Source organism: Chiloscyllium plagiosum, unplaced genomic scaffold (assembly GCF_037043375.1).
Source record: "Chiloscyllium plagiosum isolate Xiang-an unplaced genomic scaffold, Cpla_swu_hap1 HiC_scaffold_16, whole genome shotgun sequence".
Classification (NCBI taxonomy): Eukaryota; Metazoa; Chordata; class Chondrichthyes; order Orectolobiformes; family Hemiscylliidae; genus Chiloscyllium; species Chiloscyllium plagiosum.
Genome location: NW_028270154.1, coordinates 82,393,072 through 82,415,366, shown reverse-complemented (window position 1 = coordinate 82,415,366; position 22,295 = coordinate 82,393,072). Strand labels below are relative to the sequence as shown.

General features: G+C 42.3%; 1 long non-coding RNA gene across 3 annotated transcripts in view; it reads left to right on the top strand.

Annotated features, from left to right (window-relative positions):
• The first annotated feature begins 396 nt into the window (after positions 1-396).
• LOC148147587 (uncharacterized) overlaps positions 397-22,295 on the top strand; it is a 59,077-nt gene continuing 37,178 nt past the window's right edge. The window contains exons 1-2 of one of the 3 annotated variants that reach the window (XR_015759823.1): positions 397-532; positions 2,802-2,884. This is a non-coding gene — a long non-coding RNA (uncharacterized LOC148147587). Of the gene's footprint in view, positions 533-2,801; positions 2,885-21,758; positions 21,844-22,295 lie in introns of those variants that run through there. The other 2 variants (XR_015759822.1, XR_015759824.1) reach the window with 2 other exon arrangements.

The following is a 22,295-nucleotide window of genomic DNA, read 5'->3' as shown; positions in this document are numbered from 1 at the left end:
TGGCAACAGGGTTGAGAACAAAATCCATTGTTTAGACTATGCTCACCAATGAACGTTCACAACACCATCCCTCACATTTACACCACGCTGACAAACTCTGGCAATCTTGAGAAATGAGGCATTCCTTTCTGACCAGAAATATTCACTGGTTATTAATTTATTGAAGTAAAGCCAGGCACTGACACCTTTTCAATATCACTTCAGGGCCTTATATATGGCAATAAAATACAGGGAAAAAGTGTATTTTGGAATAAAATATTATCATTGTCAACAGCTGCTGCTTATTTACTTGCTTCTCAAGGTATTCCTGATAGTAATGGTGATTGGAACAGGGGGAGCCGGACGCTCTGAACAGGCATCAAGTCAATGTTTTCCACGGTAGACCTGACACAAGAAATTGACCAGTGCCCTCAGTCTGTGTGTCCTACAATAGTGCCAGTGTGGCAGAGCCATTGGGAGCTACGGTCGGGGCAAATTCACCCATGCCTTTACAGCTGGTTTTTGGAGGGAATCCATGCCCGTGCAGACAAAGGTGAGTAAAACAATTGACTTGAACCAGAATGTTGAGGAACTGAAGGGTTTAAGATGAGGATAAACAGTTTTTATATAGCTACTGACTCATCCTGCAGGGGCCACTAGATACGAATTGAGATCCCTTCACTTGCACTCTATGTTGCAGATACTCCCACTTTGAGCCAGTTACTCCCAGATGGAATATTGCCCGCTGGGGCTCGAAAATGGGAACTTCAACGCCCACTGAGTGAGCACGCCAGGCTTTGGGTATCATGTTTCACCCAGAAGGATAGCAATAGGGCACTCTCTCGGGACTGGGGCTGTTTTTCCTCTAGTGTTGGAGGCTGAGGATGACCTTATAGAGGTTTATAAAATCACGAGGAGCATAGATAGGATAAATAGATGAGATCTTTTCTCTGGGGTGGGAAAGTCCAGAACTAGAGGGCATAGGTTTAGGGTGAGAGGGGAAAGATTTAAAAGGAACCTAAGGGGCAACTTTTTCACACAGAGGGTGGCGTGTGTATGGAATCAGCTGCCAGAGGAAGTGGGGGAGGCTGGTACTATTGCAGCATTTAAAAGGCATTTGGATGGGTATATGAATAGGAAGGGTTTAGAGATACATGGACCAAGTGCTGGCAAATGGAACTAGATTAATTTAGGATATCCGGTCAGCATGGTCAAGTTAGACAGAAGGGTCTGTTTCCGTGCTGTACTCCATGACTGCATTGTGGGTTGCCAGTTTAGTTTATATATTTAGAGATTGCAGAGGTGAGAGTGAAATAAAGGCAGAGGAGGGGAAGACACTTGTATTTCTACCAGAAACCGAAATTGATGGGAAAATTCTGCAGGTCTGGCAGCATCTGTGGAGAGAAAAGCAGAGTTAACAATTTGGGTTCAGTGACCGTACATTTATTTCTTTCCCACAAATCTTCATTTTGTAGTCCATGATCTTGTGGTGCATCAACTAGGAGAAAGTGAGGACTGCAGATGCTGGCGATCAGAGCTGAAAAATGTGTTGCTGGAAAAGCGCAGCAGGTCAGGCAGCATCGAAGGAGCAGGAGAATCGATGTTTCGGGCATAAGCCCTTCTTCAGGAAGAAGATTCCTGAAGAAGGGCTTATGCCTGAAATGTCGATTCTCCTGCTCCTTTGATGCTGCCTGACCTGCTGCGCTTTTCCAGCAACACATTTTTCAGCTCTTGCGGTGCATGTGCAGTGTCCCCACCCCTGAGTCAGGAGATCTGCTTTTAAGTCCCACCTGCTCCAGACGTGTAACTGATGAGGCTGAGTAAAAATACCAACAGCCAATGATGAAGTCATTGCTGCCAGCAGTGTTTTTCACTAAAGTCAGTACATGGCCAGGTCATTAAGGTTTAGATACTCGGGAGGGAAAAGTGATGGAGTGGGCATTGTACTGGATTTTTTTAAAAAGAAGACCTTTGGGATCTAAGTCTGGACCCTTTTTTATCTCTTTTCCCTGTCCACAAGGTGGCACGGTGGCTCAGTGGTTAGCACTGCTGCCTTCCAGCGTCAGGAACCTGGGTTTGATTCCACCCTCGCGTGACTGACTGTGTGGCATTTATATGTTCTCCCCGAGTCTGCGTGGGTTTACTTCGGGTGCTCCAGTTTCCTCCCACAGTCCAAACGTGTTCAGGTTACGCCTGAAACATCGACTCTCTTGGTCTTCAGATGCTGCCTTACCTGCTGTGCCTTTTCCAGCTCCACACTTTATTGACTCTGACTCTACAGCATCTGCAGTCCTTACTATCCCCAAGGTTAGGTGGGTTAGCCATGCTAAATTGCCCATTGTGTTCAGGTATGTGCAGCTTAGGTGGGTTAGTCATGGGAAATATAGGGAAAGGGGATGGGTCTGGGTGGGATGCTCTTTGGAGGGCCAGTGTGGACCAGTTGGGCCTGTTTCCACACTGTTTGGATTCTATGAACATCCCTGGGTAGAATTTGCCATACTGTTTAAGGTTCAAGACTGACAAAGCATTTGACCATGCTTTCTTACTTTTAATCAAACCAACCCTGACACAGAGACATGAATTTTAAACAGTAGAACTGTAAATGTGCAAAAAGAAGCTGGAACATGGGATATGAGGGAGGGAGTGGTCAATAGGATACAAAAGGGAAATTAAGAGATGCTAAACTGTGACATTCAGCCAAAGAAAACAGAAGGCAAAATGTTTTAAAATCCAAATAGTGCAGGTGGAGAGTGAGGCACTGAGATAACAAATGAGCCTCTTTATTTTGTGATTTATTTTTCTCTCATTTTATTCTCCTCAAGATATTGCATTTCCTTTTGGGATCCAGCTCCTTGCCTTCTGTCACTGCCCATCAATGGCAGGAGGAGATTAACACAATAGTAAGGTAGGACATTAGCCTGGACAATGTAGAATCTGTATGTGTGGAGCTGCAGAATCCCAAAATGAAAACATCATTAATGGGAGTTGTGTGCAGACTGCCAAGCAGTAGTTTTTAGATTAGATTAGCTACATGTGGAAACAGGCCCTTCAGCCCAACAAGTCCACACTGACCCTCCGAAGAGTAACCCACCCAGGCCCATTTCCCTCTGACTAATATACCTAAACCTATGGGCAATTGGGCATGGCCAATTCACCTGGTCTGCACATGTTTGGACTGTGAGAGGAAACCGGAGCACCCAGAGGAAACCCACACAGGCACGGGGAGAAAGTGCAAACTCCACACAGACAGTTGCCCAAGGTTGGAATTGGAACCCAGGTCCCTGGCACTGTGAGGCAGCAGTGCTAACCACTGAGCCACCATACCGCTCTGTTATGTGGTTGGGGATGGCATCAAACAGGAAATTAGAGATGCGTGCAGCAATGGTACAGCGGTTAGGGTGGTTAGGGCGGGTGACTCCAATCTGCATTTGATTGGATTAACCAAACTGGTAGCAATATGATGGAGGAGGATTTCCTGGAATGAATGTGGGATGGTTTCATTGAGCAATATGTCAAGGAACCAACCTGAAAGTAGGCCATCCTAGACTGGGGGGTATTGAGTAACAGGGCAAGATTAATTACCTACCTTGTGGTCTGAGATCCTTTAGGGAAGAGTAACCATAACATGGTGGAATTCTTCATTATATTGGAAAGTTAAACCTGAGACTAGAGCTCTGAATTAAAAATAAAACAGGGTGGTGCAGTAGCTCACAGTGCCAGGGACCCGGGTTTGATTCCCACCTTGGGCAACTGTTTGTGTGGAGTTTGCACATTCTCCTCGTGTCTGAGTAGGTTTCCTCCGGATGCTCCGGTTTCCCCCCACAATCCAAAGATGTGCAGGTCAGGTGGATTAGCTATGAAAAATGCATGATTACAGGGATAGGATGGGAGGTGGGTCTGGGTGGGATGTTCTTTGGACGGTTTGCGTGGACTCAATGGGCCGAATGGCCTGCTTCTGTACTGTGGGGAATCTATGAAATGTCTTTTTGTGCTTTGTGAATCTAGGTTGTATTAAAAAGGCCATTCTATCTTGATAGGGATGCCTCAGTCACAGGTTGTCTTGATCTGACAGTCCACCCATAGCTCCTCCTAGTGGAGGATCTTCGAATGACAATCAGCGTCGGGTAACCATGACTGAATTCTCACTCCGCCTTTTGAGAGAACAAAGGCATCAAAGACCTTTTGTAAGTTGATGGATATGTATTAGCCCAGATGCTTCTCCAAATTAGTGACACAGGGATCAGTTACTTCCATCTGAGAGGGCAGGAGGAGTTTTGGTTTGACATCTCAGACAAGCAATGGGACGTTCATTTGCCCAAAATTTTCCACTGGAGGAAGAAGGCTCCTGAGAGTAAATGCAGTGAACGGGATGAATGTTTAGAGGAACCAATCCACCAGTTCCCTCTGGCACCTTCCTCCCAATAGCATCTTCCCATCTGTCTCCTGAAACCTGCATACACCATACTAGCTTGGACAGATGGGCCAGCATTTTGGACAGAATCATTTTCCAAAATGGGAAAGATACACCATTACAGTGGTTTTATTATTGAGTTGGTAATTCAGAAAATTCAAGTTTAAATCCTGCCATGTCAGTCTACGAATCTAAACTGAATCTAGCAGAAAACTGAATTTCAAAGCTGCTAGCATCAGTAATAATTGATGCAGAAGCTGTCAAATTGTCTAAATCCCCAACTGTGTAATGTTCTTTCGGGAAGGCAAGCTGCTCTTGGGAAGATGTTGGTTGTGAAGTCCTCAGTGGCTGACTAGCCCACACAGGAAGTCCCCAGCAAATTCAGTCACTATCCGTCGTCCCTCTCGAATGAGAGAGCAGTCCTATGGTCTGGTAAGACTATGGTAACCCAACATAGAACACACCAGTTAAAAAAAAGGATTACTAAGAACATTAGTGCCTTCAGTCAGCACCAAATTCTCCCCACTCTGCAATTAATTTGTTGGGTGGTAGATATATTGGTTATTCTTCGTGAGCTTAGTTGGCACCTTTCTTTATCAGAGTCAATAAAGCGTGGTGCTGGAAAAGGCACAGCAGGTCAGGCAGCATCTGAGGAGCAGGAGAGTCGTGCATAACCCTTCATCAGGTCTGCTTAGCTCGCCATGTTTGCACGTATATTTTTGGCCATTGTTGTTGTAGTTTGAGTGGGATGAGAACAGTCTCTGACTCGGCAGCTCCCTGATACCAAGGCAAAGGGAGAGCTCGAATCCCACCCCTCCAAGATAATACGCATGTGAAAGGCAAGCCCCTACTTTTAAACTGAGGAATTAATCTTAGAAACTTAACTTTGATGTGACAGCATACTTTATCGGACTATGTAAATCCGCCTTGCTGCATTTGTGCTGAAATTTGGGCTTCTTAAGAAGTGAAAGTGTTTAGAATTTTGTCAAAAATTCTATGTCACAATGATTTCAGTTCTGCAATGACATAAATTAATGCAAATTATTGGATAGAATGTCTGATTTACAGGCAACAATAACTGATGGATGTTTTCAGAAAATTACAATGAAATGTTTTGATCAAAGATTTTGCTGCAGAGTTAGAAATAGATAATATTCTTGTGGGTGCAAACAGACAGCAGCAAACTTTTCCATAAAGCGGCAATCACTGTTGAATTGCTGCTTCCTGCTCCACCTTTCTTGTGTTCTTTGACTTGATGGCACATTGGAGACACAGTGGCTCAGTGGTTAGCACTGCTGCCTCACAGCGCCAGGGACCCAAGTCTGATTCCAGCCTCGGGTGACTGTCTGTGTGGAGTTTGCACATTCCCCCTATGTCTGTGTGGGTTTCCTCTGGGTGCTCTGGCTTCCTCTCACAGTCCAAAAATGTGCAGGTTAGGTGAATTAGCCATGCTAGTTTTGGGTGGCATGGTGGCTCAGTGGTTAGCACTGCTGCCTCACAGCACCAGGGTCCTGGGTTCAATTCCTGTCTCGGGCAACTGTCTGTGTGGAGTTTGCACATTCTCACCGTGTCTGCGTGGGTTTCCTCCGGCTGCTCCAGTATCCTCCCACAGTCCAAAGATGTGCAGGTTAGGTGAATTGGCCAGGCTAAATTGCCCATAGCGGTCGGTGGATTAGTCAGGAGTGAATGTAGGGAAATGGGTCTGGGTGGGTTGTTCTTCGGAGGGTCGGTGTGGACTTGTTGGGCCGAAGGGCCCATTTCCACACTGTAGGGAATCTAATCTAATCTAAATTGCCCATAGTGTTCAGGGAAGTATAGGCTAGGTGCATTAGTCAGGGAAAATATATCTGTGTGGGATAGTCTTTGGAGGGTTGGTTTGGACTTGTTGGGCTGAATGGCCTCTTTTCACACTGTACAGATTCTATGACACTGCTCTGTATTTCTGGCTGGGTCATTTCAATTTAGAAATACATTCTGATAAAGTGACATGTTACAATACTGCAACATCAGGGATAGGTTGGGGGTGGAGTGGGTTTGGGAGGAAGACAGGCTACGCTAGCTTTTTTTGAACCATGCAAGTTGAAGTGAGCTAAGGTCAAATGTGTGTTTAAACATTCCAGTGTGAATGGTAGTGGAATTGTAAATGGGTGGCAGAGTAGTTTATAGGTAGGTCTGGAAGGTGGGTGAGCTGGTCAATGATGAGTTGGCACACAGGTGGGTAGGGTGAAGTGGTAGGTTGGTCAGATAATTGGGGCAGATTAGCATGGGTTGTCAGGTTGAGTCGAGAGAGTAATTGGGTTTGGGAATTTGAATTGTGCAGATAAGTCAATTTGTCTTGAGTGACACGGTGTTGGTTCAGGTGATGTTGGGCGAGAGCTAATCAGACAGTGCAGGATGGTCAGATCAGACTGGGGTGGGGGGCAATCAGGTTGGTATGTGTGATCACCCTTACAAGGTCCATGGGGAATCACTAATTTATCTCCCTGTGGAACCCGTTGAGTATGGTTTCCCTAGGTAACAGGTAAAGGCCTGTCCAACAGGAACTCATTATTTAAGCCATTTATAAGGGCAGCACAGTGGCTTGGTGGTCAATACCACTACCTAACAGCACTAAAGACCCAGGTTCAGTTTCACACTTAGGCAACCGTCTGTGTGGAGTTTGCATATTCTCCCTGTGTCTGCATAAGTTTCCTCTGAGTGCTCTGGTTTCTTCCCAAAGTCCAATGATGTGTAGGTTAGGGTGGGTTGGCCACAGGAAATGCACAGTTAGGGTGGAGGGATGGATGTGGATGTGGATGTGATGCTGTTTGGAGGGTTGGTGCAGATTCAATGTGCTGTGTGGTCTTGATCTATACTGGAAGGATTGTAAAGGAGGCTCAGGGATGGGTCTTCAGAACTGTTTGTCTCAGGCTGGGACTAGCCTTTGTATGCCATGATGAAGGGCTCTATACCTTTTCCCATTCAGACTTCCTGAGTTATTACAGTGGAATGAGAGGGGTGGAGGGCTGAGTGTGAATGATTGCTGGGTATGTTATGGAGTTACCCTGATGTATGATTGAGTTTTGATATCTCTAACATTTGTTGAGTGACTTGTCATATTGGAATGGTAGGACTGTCCAAAGTCTTTCACTCCAACTCAGAGTCAGTCATTAGTGGAGGGACCTGGGAAACATGGGATATGATCAAACTCCCTGCACAATATTCCACAGAGATTGGCACATCAGGACTTATTCAGGTCCCTAAATACTTGTTGGGTCATATATTCAGTCTCCAGTAATGCAGAGACCAGAGGATCTAGGCCAATATATGTAGTTGAGTAGATTGAAAGAACAATACAGGAGCTAGTATGCTGTTGAGGTTTCATTATATTGCCACCAAATAGTGGAAAGGAAGTATAGAATATGCAATATGGGCAACCTGAATAATCCTAATGCATGACTGCACAAATCTCTGACTAATGGCAGCTACTCTCAATGGTCATGTTTACTGCTTGTGGAAAGCATTTACATTTTTTTCTGCTTGAATACTTTCATTGCTGTGGTGTTGACAAAGCTTTGGAAATACTTTGTAATGTTGGCCTTGTGACTATTAAACAGTGAAGCTGAATTCTGTTGCATATAAAGGAGTCTACTTATAAAGGTGGTTTCTTATTGCTGCTCTTAATGGGCCATTTTGCTGATACTGAGTAATTTGCCATACTTAATCATGAATTATGATGCACTTTCATATTTGCAGCTGTTGTGTGAAATCTAATTATTATATGCTACAACTAACTATAATTTAATCACTATAAATGCCGGGGGAAACATCACAGAAACGCTTCACAGGAGGCTCCCAAGCACTCTGGTTGTCACCTAGACAGGGGACGAAATGTCTGCAAAACAAATTCCCAGCTCGGCGAACAGAACCACAACAATAATTTAATATTACTCTATCAAGTGGGACTAGATTAGGTTGGGATATCTGGACAGCATGGACAAGTTGGATTGAAGGGTCTATTTCCATGCTGTACATCTCTATGACTCTATGACTCTAAGTAAGCCATTTGCCCCATCCACACTGTTCATCAAGATCAGGACTCATGTATTTGCATTTTTAAATTCCACATTCCCAAAAACTCTCGATAACTTTGATTCCATTGCCTAGCAAAGGTCTATCTCACTTCACTTTAAAGACATTCAATGACCAACCTTCAACACATTCTAAAACAGATATTTCCAAAATCATAAAACCCTCCAAGAAAAAAAATCTCCTCATCTCTAGGATAATCCTAACTTTACATCAATGCCCCTTAGTTCCAAGCTCATCCACAAGATCAATGCCAATATTGTCATGACCAGCCCGGATCTTATACACTGCAATCAAGTCACCTTTCTGAACTCCACAGAAAATGGGCCCACCCTGTCTAAACTTCTCTCATACAATAAAATACTCATTCCAGGTATCAACTTTATAAATCGCTTCTGAACAGCCTCCAATACATCTAACTCCTTCTTCAAGTAAGAGATCTAAAACTGCTCTCAGTGTTCAAGATGTGGTCTCACAAATGCCTTATATTAGTGAAGTATAATTTTCTTATTTTTATGTTCAATTCCCATTGCAATAGAGGATAGCATTGGATTAGCTACATTAACACTTTGACAGTTAACTGCCAAGCTTTGCTTTAAAACTGTCAGTCATCATCAACTGGTACATTTTCCTTGGCATAGTTTGTGTCAATCATTGCCTAATAGTCAGCATTTTGTTTTCATATAGTACAGATGTTATCTTTTCTTTGCATTAGTATTTCTTGCAAATTGTCCTAATGAGTGCAAGACAAAAACCTTTGACAAATTATAAGACCATATAAAACCATAAGACACAGGAGCAGAAATTAGGCCATTTGGCCCATCGAGTCTGCTCCTGCTATTCGATCATTGGCTGATCGGTTATTCAACCCCATTTTCCAGCTTTCCCTCTGTAACCTTTGATCCCCTTTACAATCAAGATCCTATCTAATTCCGTCTTAAATATACCCAATGACCTGGCCTCCGCAGCCCTCTGTGGCAATGAATTCCATAGATTATGAACTTTTCCAAGTTCTGTACTACTGAACAACTAAATGTTGAGTTCATTGATTTCCAAAAGGCATTCGATAAAGTGGCACAGACTATAACCTGGTGTTACGTGATTTTTAACTGCACTGTTTGAAGCCAGTGGGCTTAACAGCTAAAGGCTAAGGGATTAAACCCAGACAATAGTGCTCAATGAAATAAAAGCAAAACATTTTGAAAATATTCAGCAAGTTTGCATGCATGCACTGAGAAACAGAATTAATATTTTAGGCCCTTTATCAATTCTGAAAAATTGTACTGATTTATAGGGGGAAGGGGGGGAGGTGTTTGTTAGAGACAAGCATATGCTCAGGTCTTTGAAAGTTGCAGAACAATTTAAAAAGCTAATAAAAAGGCACACGTGATCCTTTGCTTTATCAATAGACGTACAGGACAAAAGTGAAAGGACTCTTCTAAAACCTTGTCAGACCCTGGGTGGTTCCCCAGTAGAACATTGCATGCAAGGGGATGCGGGCATTGATTAGATCCCTTATAGTATGGGAACAGGCCATTTGGCCCAACAAGTCCACACTGACCCTCCGAAGAGTAACCCACTCCCACCCTATATTTACCCCTGACTAATGCACCCAACACTATGGGCAATTTAGCATGGCCAATTCACCTGACCTGCACATCTTTGAAGAGTGGGAGGAACCCGGAGGAAGCCCACACAGACACGGGGAGAATGTGCAAACTCCACACAGACAGTCACCTGAGGCTGGAATTGAACCTGGGACCCTGGTGCTGTGAGGCAGCAGTGTTAACCACTGAGCCATCATGCCAGCATTGCAGCAGAGATTTATACAATGATATCAAGGTGAAAGATCTGAAAAAATTATGATTCTCCCATTTAGAAAGGCGAAAGTGAACAGGAGAAGAGACATGAATGTTCAGATTTATGAACTGTATTATCAAACTCAACAAGGAGAAACTGTTTCTTGTGGCAGGTGAATGGAGAACCAGATGACCGAGTTTTAAAACAATTGGCAAAGAACTAGGGATAGTAGGCAAATTCGCAGATAACACAAAAATAAGTGCGACAGTAAATTGTAATGGGGAAGTAAGAGCCTGGTAAATGAATATAGATAGGTTGGGAGAGTGGGCCCAAATATGGCAGATGGAGTTTAAAATGTGAGGTCTTGCATTTTGTTCAGAAAAATAGGAAGGCGACATATTATCTAAATACAGAGTGACTCCGATGTACTCCAGTGCAGAGGGATCTGGGTGTCCTTGTTCTTGAGACAGAAAACTAGCATGCAGGTATGGCAGATAAGAAGCAAATGAATGAAATTTTGGTATTTATAGCTGAAGGAATGGAATATAAAGGGAAGGAAGTATTGTTGCAACAATACAAGGTATAGGTGAGACAGCACCTGGAGTATTGTGCACTGTTTTGGTCCCCTTATTTGAGGAAAGATGTAATGGCATTGGAGGCAGTTCAGAGGATGTTCACTAGAATGATCCCAGAGATGAGGGGTTTGTTGTATGAAGAGAGATTGAACAGTTCAGGCCTATACTCTCTGGAATTTAGAAGAATGAGGGGAGATCAAATTAAGGTATTCGAGATGATAAAAGTGCGGTTGGAATAGAGGTGGAACTGTTGCTTCCTCTTGTGGTGCATTCTGGGACGAGAGGATAAGGGGCAGCAAATTTAAAACAAGAGTTGAGGAGAAATTACTTCTCCCAAAGGGTTGTGGATCTGTGGAATTCACTACCCCAAAATGTGGTGGATGCTGGGACAGTGAGTAAATTTAAGGAGTTAGACAGATTTTTAATTGGTAATGAAGTGAAAGAATATGGAGGGAAGGCAGGAAAATGGGGGTGAGGAGCTATCAGCCATGATTGAATGGTCGAATGGCTTAATTTTTCTCCTGTATCTTATGGACGAGAGGTAACATGAGAGAAACTATATTTCCGCAGCAAACTGTTGTGATGCACCAGCAGAGAGGGAAATGGATGCAAGTGTAACAGTAACTTTTCAAAGGAAATGATAGCAAGTATTTGAGCCTACAGCATCCGCTGGAGAGCCCAAAAGGAATTTAAAGCATAAATTGATCATTAAAATTAAATATTGAGCATGTGGAAATCTAAATTGAACGCAGAGAATGCTAGAGAAACACAGCAGGTCTTGCAACATCTGTGAAGAGGGAGAATCAGTTAACATTTCAAGTCTAATCTGGCTTTTCTTCAGAACGGAATTTGTTCCATTCAATTCAGTTTCGGGAAGGAGAGTCAATATTGGTCTTGAAACGCTAACTCTGTGTCTCTCTGTATAGGTGATGCCAGACCTGCTGAGTTTCTCTAGCAATTTTTGCACTTACAGTCAGTATAAATTATGTTTGCATGAACTAGTCTAGAAGCCTAACAAAACCTAACCATGCCCCAGGTAGAATTAATCACTATTGGAAGGGAGGATCCTTCCTTCTGCTTATTTGAGGAAGATCTAAAAATCAAGCTTTTTTGGAGGTACATGGAAATTAATAGGCACAACTTAGAAGTTATAAAATACTTAAGGTACTGACTACTTTAAACAAGCACGACTAGAAAATGATTAATAGTCCAACGTAGAGTTTTAAAATTTTTTTTGTTAAAGCTCTCTTGAGAAAAACAATGAACATGACTTTCTTGTATTACCATTAGCTACTAACGGATTAAAAATAGCTGTACTGTACTTATAAATAATGCTGGTCAGTGACAATGTTCTGACTTCAAGGCCAAGTAGGGAGGTGAAATTGGAATGCGAACTCTTTTAGTCTCTGCATGTGGCCTTCCTCAATGCAAATGTTTTGAGAATTCAAGTTTCCTGAGTCCTTGTTTTGTGATACGTTTTTCCTCCCTGTGTTCAATGTAACTGAAACCTCAAAACATCTAAAATTACAGTGGAAAGTTTTCAGGTGAGCACTGACCCCTGAGCCATTCAAGGCACACTGGAGTATTTTGGGATGTGGTGTGTTGTGTGCCATGTTTGGCAAACGGTGCCCAACCCAAGCTGCAGAGTGAATCCGTTGTCTGATGTTTAAAGTAATAACATATCTCTTGTTTGCTGTCCCTTAATGCAACATAGAAACGCAAGATAAAGAACTAACCTGAGAATGCAACTTTAAAAAAAAGGGTTTTGTGATTTACACATGAAAGAAGTGAAACTATCACTGTATTCTAACAGATGAAAGGTTTAACAGACAATCAATTTTTCAATGTCTAATTTCAGTTTCATCACACTGCAAATTTTTGCTATCAATTCTGTGTTACGATCGAGCCCTCCACAATCACCTGATGAAGGAGCGGCGCTCCGAAAGCTAGTGTGCTTCCAATTAAATCTGTTAGACTATAACCTGGTGTTGTGTGATTTTTAACTTTGTACACCCCAGTCCAACACCGGCTCCTCCAAATCAAGATAAAGAACAGACAGGACATTATCTTCCTGTTCAGTGCTAGGTTTGTGTATAGAGTAAGAGCAGTGCCTGTCTTACCAATGATTGTCGAGTCCAAATCTGTGAAAAAGCCAATTATGAAGTAGACCCAAGCATTAAATTGTGACCTTCAAATGGCTATGCCTAAATGCACTTTGCGAGCTTTGGGGAACGATTCCTCTTTATCTATCAGAGGATACAAAAATGTTGGGAAAATAAGCTCCTGTTCATGCTGTATAAATATGTAAAACTCCTCATTTGTGGTATGATGACATTTGTGTAAAATTATTTATGATTGATTTGATGACGTTACTGACATCAGTACAATACTGCATTCTGTGGAAAATCATGAAGGGCGTGGATGGGGTAACAGATAAGGTCTTTTCCCGAGGGTAGGGGAGTCCAAAACTAGAATGCATAGGTTTAAGGTGAGGACCTAAGGGGCAACTTTTTCAGACAGAGGATGGTGCATGTGTATGGAATGAGCTGCCAGAGGAAGTGGTGGAGGCTGGTACAATTACTGTATTTATAAAGCATATGAATAGGAAAGGTTTAGAGGGATATGGGGTTTCTGTGCTGTACATCTCTATGACTCTATGGCCTGCTATGTGTAGCTATAAGTAAAAATGTGTTATAGATCATCAGAAGTGGCAGTGTCTCATTTAGATATGGGAGCCAGCATCCTTGAGTACAGTGTATGAGCAGATAGCACAGCCCAGATTGGTATCTCAATGGTCAAATAGCCCTGTTGATGTAACGCACAATTGCAAGTGACTGCTGAAAATAGGTCAAGGGTGAATGAGGGTAATTTTGAAAAGAGATGTTAAAATATATAGGAAAACCAGGCTTTGACGAGATATCTCAGGCACAATGACCTTAGTTGTCTCGTCATTTGCTCAGATGTTTCTACAACAAAGAAAAACAAAAGAAGAAATTTGCATTCATATAAGATTTTTCACAGGATGTTCCAAAGCACTTTCCAACCAATGAAGCAATCTTGATGTGCCATAAGGGTGTCAGCTATTAAAAGGTTTAATCACTTCTGGTAAAACTCTAATTCATATGTTTGCAGGTGAGTGTGAGGATGCAGAATGTTCACAGAGGCTTTTTCATGACATTTCAGCAATACTGCCCCCCCATTAATCATCTAACTAGACTGACCTCACTTTTGGTCAGAAACTATTGAAAAGATTTTTCATGTAGACACCATAGAATCATAGAGTCATGGAGATGTACAACATGGAAATAGACCCTTTGGTCCAACTGATCCATACCAACCAGATATCCTAAATTAACCTAGTTCCATTTGCCAACATTTAGCCCAGATCCCTCTAAATCCTTCCTATTCACATATACCCATCCAGATGTCTTTTAAATGTTGTAATTGTACCAGTCTCCACCACTTCCTCTGGCAGCTCATTCCATGCACCACCCTTTACGTGAAAAAGATTCCCCATAGGTCCCTTTTAAAACTTTCCCCTCTCACCCTCAACCTATGCCCTCTAGTTCTGGACTCCCCCACCCCAGTGAAAAAACCTTGTCTACTTAACCTATCCATGACCCTCTTTAAGATCTCCCCTCAGCCTCTTGACTCTTCCACAAATTATGAGAAACCAGAGAAGCACAATCAGCAGATGCAGAATGCATATGAATCTACACATTCTGACAAGAAATTTAGTCAAAATATAAGCAAAATTATCAATTCTCATGGCTATATCATGAACAAAGGAAGCATAATTGACCTTAGTCAATGATCTTTCTGTCTTTAATCACTGGCTGGTAATATTGCAAGTTATGAATGACAAAATCTTTCATAGAATCCAAGTAGGTCACTGAGGAATAACCAAGCAGAGAGCTATAAAATGCATGGTGGCTAGATATTTCAATATTTCATATTGTACCACTGTATTTGTATAAACAACATTTAAATACCAATATCCTTTTTTTTCAGCAACACCTTTGGTTTTTTTGCTAGTTTCCTGACAAGGTCATGGGAACGTTTGGAATCCTACCACTACAACTTTACATGCTTGCTCATAGTGGACTATTATTCTAGGTAATTAGAAGTTAATGAACTTCACATCATGACAGATAAGACCAAATCATGAAAGAAAACATTAAGCATTCCTGGTGAAGAGCTTATGCCCAAATTGTCAACTCTCCTGCTCCTCGGATCCTGCCTGACCTGCTGAGCTTTTCCAGCACCACACTTTTTGACTTTGTCTCTCCAGCATCTGAAGTCCACACTATCCCAACTGAGATTGTTTCAGACAATGGTCTGCGTTTTGTGAATTAGAACGTTAAGAAATTCAGCACAGAATGCAGAACTAATGGTGTCAAGAGTCCTCACTCATAGACCAATGGGGAAACCAAGAATGATGAAAACCATGAGCTGATAATGACTGAGAATACTGATCAGGATTTAGTTACAAATCATACAGCACCAGATTATAGTCCAACAGGTTCAATTGGAAGCTTTTGGAACGTCGCTCCTTCATCAGCTGGTTGTGGAGTGCACAATTGTAAGACACAGAATTTAATAGCAAATGTTTATAGTGTGATGCAACTGAAATTAAGTAGTGCTTCCAATTAAACCTGTTGGACTGTAACCTGGTGTTGTGTGATTTGTAACTTTGTACACCCCAAGTCCAACACCAGCATCTGCAGATCAGGATTTAGGTTTACTGAATTACAGAGCAATATCTTTAAGCACCAAATATTCACCAGCAGTTACTCACAGGCACACATTTCCTTCTTATAGCAAAACCTCAGATAAAAAGAATTTACAGAAACTATCACAGTCAGATGGCAGTCGCTCTTGGGTAAGGGAGGTGATGGCTTAGTGATATTATCACTGGTCTATGAATCCAGAGACCCAAGTAATGGTCTGGGGACCTGGGTTTGGCAGATGGGGGAATGTGAACCGAATAATAATCTGGAATTAAGAAATCCTTTGTTGATTGTTGGGGAAATGAAAACCTAGCTAGTTCACTAATATCCTTTAGAGAAAGAAACTGCCAACCTTACCTAATCTGGCCTACATATGACTCCAGACTCACAGCAATGTGGTTGGCTCTTAACTGCCCTCTGGGCAATTAGGGATGGGCATAGCTGGCAATGCCCTCGTCCTGTGAATGAATAAAACAAATGGTACAGACCACAAACTGCCAGTCGAGGCTAGCATTGACATCTCTCTAAATGTGCAGATTAAAATCCCAAGCCACAGGAATCCACGGAAACATAAACCACTGCCCAATAGCTATTTAAATTAGAAGCAGAGAAATAGCACCATGATGCACTGACTGGTTCACTTCGTTCACATCTCCTCATTGATCAAAGCAACAAAGGACAAATTAGACTAAGCGAAAGTGTGGACTTCAGATGCTGGAGAGTCAGGGTCAAAACGTGTGGCGCTGAAAAAGCTCAGCAGGTCAGGCAGGATCCGAGGAGCAGGAGAGTTGACAATTTGGGCATAAGCTCTTCATCAGGAATGCTTGACATTCCTAATGAAGGGTTTATGCCTGAAATATTGACTCTCCTTCACCTCAGATGCTGCCTGACATGCTGAGCTTTTCCAGCGCCATGCTTTTTGACAACTTAAACTAGTCATCATGTTGGAGTCAATGAATAAAGAGATACATGTGAGGTGACTAGCTGGAGTTTTACACTATATTGATGGGTTCAAGAAGTTTTGTGACATTGATTGAAGAACTTTGTGGTCAATACCTGACATGAAGGCTCTCGATTTCGTTCCTGGACAGGGCATATAAACACACGCAATTTCCTGGCTCCACAGACCGGACACGGGAGAAACCAGCCTGAAATGTTGGATCGTCATGGGGGAGTGGGCAAGTTGCCATGGGAGATGGGCTGGATAATCCTGCAACAGCTGAGCTTGATGCCAAATGTAGATATAGGCTGGGGCAAGGCTTTCACTCACGCACTGGTACTACCTGGCTGACAATAAAGAATCAAATGAAACAAATAGCAGCCCTATGGCCATCACCCTTCATAGCACCTCCCTTCCCACTTACACACTCTGCAGCAATTGCAACACAGTCAGCCAGGTGGCCCTGACAGAATTTGGGACTGTTAATCTGGGGTGCACCTTGTGTCTTTCACTGTGTCTCACACCTGCACACACACAACATGGGGGCTGTGGAATAAATAAACACTACCACAGTTAGGCGGTAGTGTGGGGGTAAAAAATAAAAAAATAAAAAAAAAACACTCGTCTCAGTCATTCTATTCACTCTGAGAGCTCTATGTAACTATACTGCTCTGCATTTGTGTAGCACCTCTCTTTCATAGTAGAAACATTGCTGAGGTGTTTCACAGGAGCATTACCAAACAAAACTTGTGCATGAAAGAGGCCATTAAGCTCATCATGTCCACACCGACCTTCCAAACAGCATCAAATGTAGACCTAGCCCCATGTCCTATCCCGCATAACCCTTGCAATTCCCATGGCCAATCCACCTAGCCTGCACATTGCTGGGAATTATGGGAAATTTAGCATAGTCCATCCACCTACCCTGACTATTTATGGACTATAGGAGAAAATTGGAGCAGATCCACACAGACACGGGGAGAACATGCAAATTGTACACGACAGCCTGAGGCTAGAATGGAACCCAGGTCCCAGGCTCTGTGAGGCAGTGGTGCTAACCACTGAGCCACCATGCCACTCCAACAATCCATGGCAGGCGAGTTAGGGCAAGTCACCAAAACTTAGGTTGAAGAGGCAGATGGTTAGGGCACCATTAAGGAAGAAACAGAGGTCAAGACACTATAGTCTTGGGGGCAACATTTTTTTTTTTAATAATGGTTTCATCTGGATGAACCTCCAAAGTCCATTTTCAGCAGTGGCATGTTTGTGTGGAACCTCCGAGTGGTTATGTAGTTGAGGAGCTGACAGGACATGTTGCTGGAAGGGAAATCCCAGAGCTTTGTATCTAGACAGTTGATGACATAGCCCACAGTGGCTATGTGATAAAAATGTTGGATATACATTTTTCCATCATGTGGTTTTTGTGTTTGGGCTCAAGACAGGCTGACTGAGATCAAGAACTGTCATCAGACTTGGGCTGTTTAATCACGCTGTTTACTGCATATTAAGGCTAAATGCTTCATGGGTATTCTGAGATATGCCAGTATCTGTGGTTGCCGTTATATTATTGAAAAATCATTCCATAATCTCGGGTGCCAGACGTGCATTGGTCTCCTCCATACGCTTCTCTCCACATGTTTCTCATCGCAAGATTCCCTCCAGGGTTCAGAATCCATTACACAACTGTGTAAGAGACTGGGAGAAAGTGAGGACTGCAGATGCTGGAGATCAGAGTCATGAGTGTGGCACTGGAAAAGCACAGTCAGTCGGGCAACATCCGAGGAGCAGGAGAATCCACATTTCAGGCACACGCCCTTCATCAGGAATGAGGCCTGTGGACCGGGGGGTGCCGAGAGATAAATGGGAGGGGATGGGTCTGGGAGGGGAAGGTAGCTGTGAATATGATAGGGAGATAAAGGTGGTGGAGAAGGTGAGAGTCGGAGAGGAGGTTGGTGCGAATAGGTGGTAAGGAAGATGGATATGTAGGACCGTTCAAGAGAGTGGTGCCGAGTTGGAAAGTTGGGATTAGGATAAGGTGGGGGGAGGGGAAATGAGGAAACTGATGAAATCCACTTTGATCCTGTGTAGTTGGAGAGTTCCAAGGCGGAGGATGAGGTGTTCTTCCTCCAGGCGTCAGCTGACTAGGGTTTGGCGATGGAGGAGGCCCAGGACCTGATTGTCCTTGGCGGAGTGGGAGGGGGAGTTGAAGTGTTCAGCCATGGGGCAGTGGGGCTGGTTGGTGTGGGTGTCCCAGAGATGTTCTCTGAGACGATCCGCAAGTTGGCATCCTGTCTCCCCGATGTGTAAGAGACTGATTGGAGCAGTACCTAACTATCAGAGGTTTGTGGGACAGGAGAAGATTCCAGAAACAAAGAGCTGAGGTTGTGAAGAGACTTGCAAGCAAGGATGAGAATTTTAAAACACAGACACTGAGAGCAATGAAAGTTAGTGAGCACATATCCAATATGGAGCACTGACAAGACCTTTGTGTGAATCTGTTGGGGAGTGAATTTATGATCAGACTTAGTAAACATCAATAATATTTTATAGCCTGCTGGCAGTCAAAGTCTACAGTCAGATGGGAGGGGGGCTCTGGGTGAATTATCCAACACCAGTGAAACTATAATTCAACACGCAAAGATGACATTATTGATTGATTTATTGTCACATGTCCCAAAGTACAGTGAAAAGCTTTGTTTACGTGTAGTACAGGCAGATCAGGGTAAGCAAGGATTTAGAGATCATAGAGACTTGGACAGAGGCATACAGGTTATATTACATAGGGCGTGCGCTAAGCGAGAGGGACATTAGAAAGGTTAGCATTATTTGTGGCTAGACAGTCCATTCATCAGTCTAACAACAGCCAGGAAAAGACTGCTCCTGAACATGTGGGTGCGTGTGTTCAGGCTTCTGTATCTTCTGCCTGATCGAGAGAGGAGAAAACAGGACGCTACAACAGAGGAGTTAAATCTGAAAAAAGTTTTTAAAACTGGATGGAAAATTAAAGTGAAGTGATTATTATTTCAAGGGCAAACATTGCATCCACATTTGATTTCTGAAAGGCTGATGTGTTGAGGGAAAATGGCAGTAAACATTCTGGTATGTTATTATTCTAAACACCAGACAGATAGCATTTTCCACCACATCTAAGCTACTTAAAGACCATGGTCTTTGTCCGCACTTGCACAGTACTAGTTCTCATTTAGTTTGGAATGCAGTAAGACCATAGAGATGTGATCTCGAGTGAGTGGAGAAAGGTTAGGTGGGTGAACAAATTTGTAGGTGGAGTTTAATGTGGGGAAGTATGAGGTCTTTTGGACCTTTCTAAGAATTTAGAGTTTTGCAAAAAGTAAAAACTTAAGTATCATTTAAGTTTAAAAGAATTTAAGAATCCATAAATAGAAATCACCATAATCTAATAGACATGTGCAAAAGTATTATTAAAAATCTAATAGAACAGGAATATAGAGACATCATTTAAGTACATAAGAAGTACAAGTTGGTGCTCGTCATTCGAAACTTTATATCTGCCCTGCCATTTAACAAGATCTCACCTGAACTGCTACATCAACCTCATCCTGTCACAGTATACTTATGTCTCTGAGTACCTTTGGATTCAAACATCTAACAATATTGTGTCTTGAATATACTCAACGACTGGCTATTGATTGTTCTGAGGGACACAGAATTCCAAAGATTCACAACCCTTTGAGTGAACAAACTTCTCAAATAATTTTTAAGGGAACCAATCCGTTATTCAGCTCCTTGGATCTTTCAATTAAATTGCAGCTGAACCTCTATTGTAATTCTAAATAAGAATCATAAAATTGGCAATAGTATTGCAGGAGACCATCATATCCCTGACAGTTCTCAGTAAGAGCAATTCACTCAGTCCCATGTCCCCACAGGGCTACCTTAGGTACAAAATACCTAGGTACAAATCTTAGATACAGACTAAGGAAATAAAAAAGTCAAATTGCCTCAAGTTAGAAAATAAGCTGTGTTATCAGTTGCCACAATGAGTATATTTTTAAAGTTAAAAATTACACAACACCAGGTTCTAGTCCAACAGGTTTATTTGGAAGCACTAGCTTTCGGAGTGCTGCTCCTTCATCAGGTGGTAGTTGTCAATACCACCTGATGAAGGAGCGTCGCTCCGAAAGCTAGTGCTTCCAATTAAACCTGTTGGACTATAACCTGGTGTTGTGTGATTTTTAAGTTTGTACACCCCAGTCCAACACCGGCATCTCCAAATCATGATTATATTATTAAAGTAATTCATTGGCTTTAATGCAATTTGAGATGTTCAGAGAATTCTGTTTCTATTCTCTTTAAAAGGTCTCAATTGAATCTACTTCTATCCCACTCCCAGGCAGTGGACTTACTGATTTAACCCATTGTTTAAGAGTTTTGCACCTCTCTACTGTTTCCCTCACAATCACAAGGTGGTGAACACAGCTCTACTCCCACGGAAATAAAGGCTGATCGTGCCCTTTGTGGATTATCACTCTTACTATTTAGTTTCAATGTAACTCATTGATTTAAGCACATTCTCTGAATACATTCAGGTGCTGATGTGATTTTTGCTTGGAATTTGTGGAAAAATAAGCTTGTAAATTAGTGCAATGTCATGACAAAAACAAAGTGCTAGTAATGATCCTGTTCTTTTTATACATTTAAACTGCTTCTTTTGGATTGTTGCTCTGAAGAGCATAATTGTTTTGAAATAGTGACAGGAACACATGAGGACATAAATTGGCAAAACTGACAGATACCTGTTCTTTGGTTCCTAATGTTAGGAAATTAAACGATTCTAGCAATGATACTGCCCCAACCTTTCCCATAGTTAAGTGAGAAAATAGCTTAAATTTATATAGCACCTTTGCTGATCTCTGGTCATCTTAAATTGCATTAAAACCAATGAAGTACTTTTAAAATATACTCATTGTGGCAATTCAGAACACATCTTATTTTCAGAACACATCTTAGTATCCCTAGTTTGTATCTAAGATTTATACCGAGGTACTTTATACCTAAGAAAGCACCGTGAGGGGAGACATTGTTATCTTTTCACTATACTCCCGTACTCCTGTTGTGAGTACGTATGGCAATAAACCTAATTCTAATTCTAATTCTAACATAGCAGCTGATTTGCACACTGTTCTTGTAAAATTGTTATGATTTAATGTCAGTAAAGGCTGTTATTGAGAATGATTTACATCCTTAGTTATTCATTATCTTTCAGTGTCGTAAGTTTTCAGAATGATGTAAGAAAAACATTGCATGGGATAGAGTTGGTACATACTCTACGCAGGACGTCTACTCAGATGGTACCTTCCAGTAAGTTTAATGTGAGATTGGCATCTAAATCAAATCACACTCAAAATCATAACTTTTCTGCTATTGAGAATGTGAGTACAAAATTGTTACCAGTAATCTGTTGGTATCAAATGTTGGCCAATTATAGATTCATTAGCCAACGAGTATAAGTCATGATTTACTGGATTGGCTATACTAAATTGCCATTCCTGTTGAGGAATGTGCAGGCTACGTGCGTTAACCATGGGAATTGCAGAGTTACAGGGATAGGGTAGGGGGTTTGGTCTGGTGGGATGTTCTCTGGAGGGTAGGTGCGGACTTGATGAGCCGAATGGCCTGCATCCACACTGTAGGAATTCTATGATGATTCATGTGCAAATAGCTAATCCCAGTGAAATCTGAGTCAATAATTCACTGCAATAGGCCGTACACTGGAGCACAAAGATATAATTTTGGAATGATAGCAAAACCCT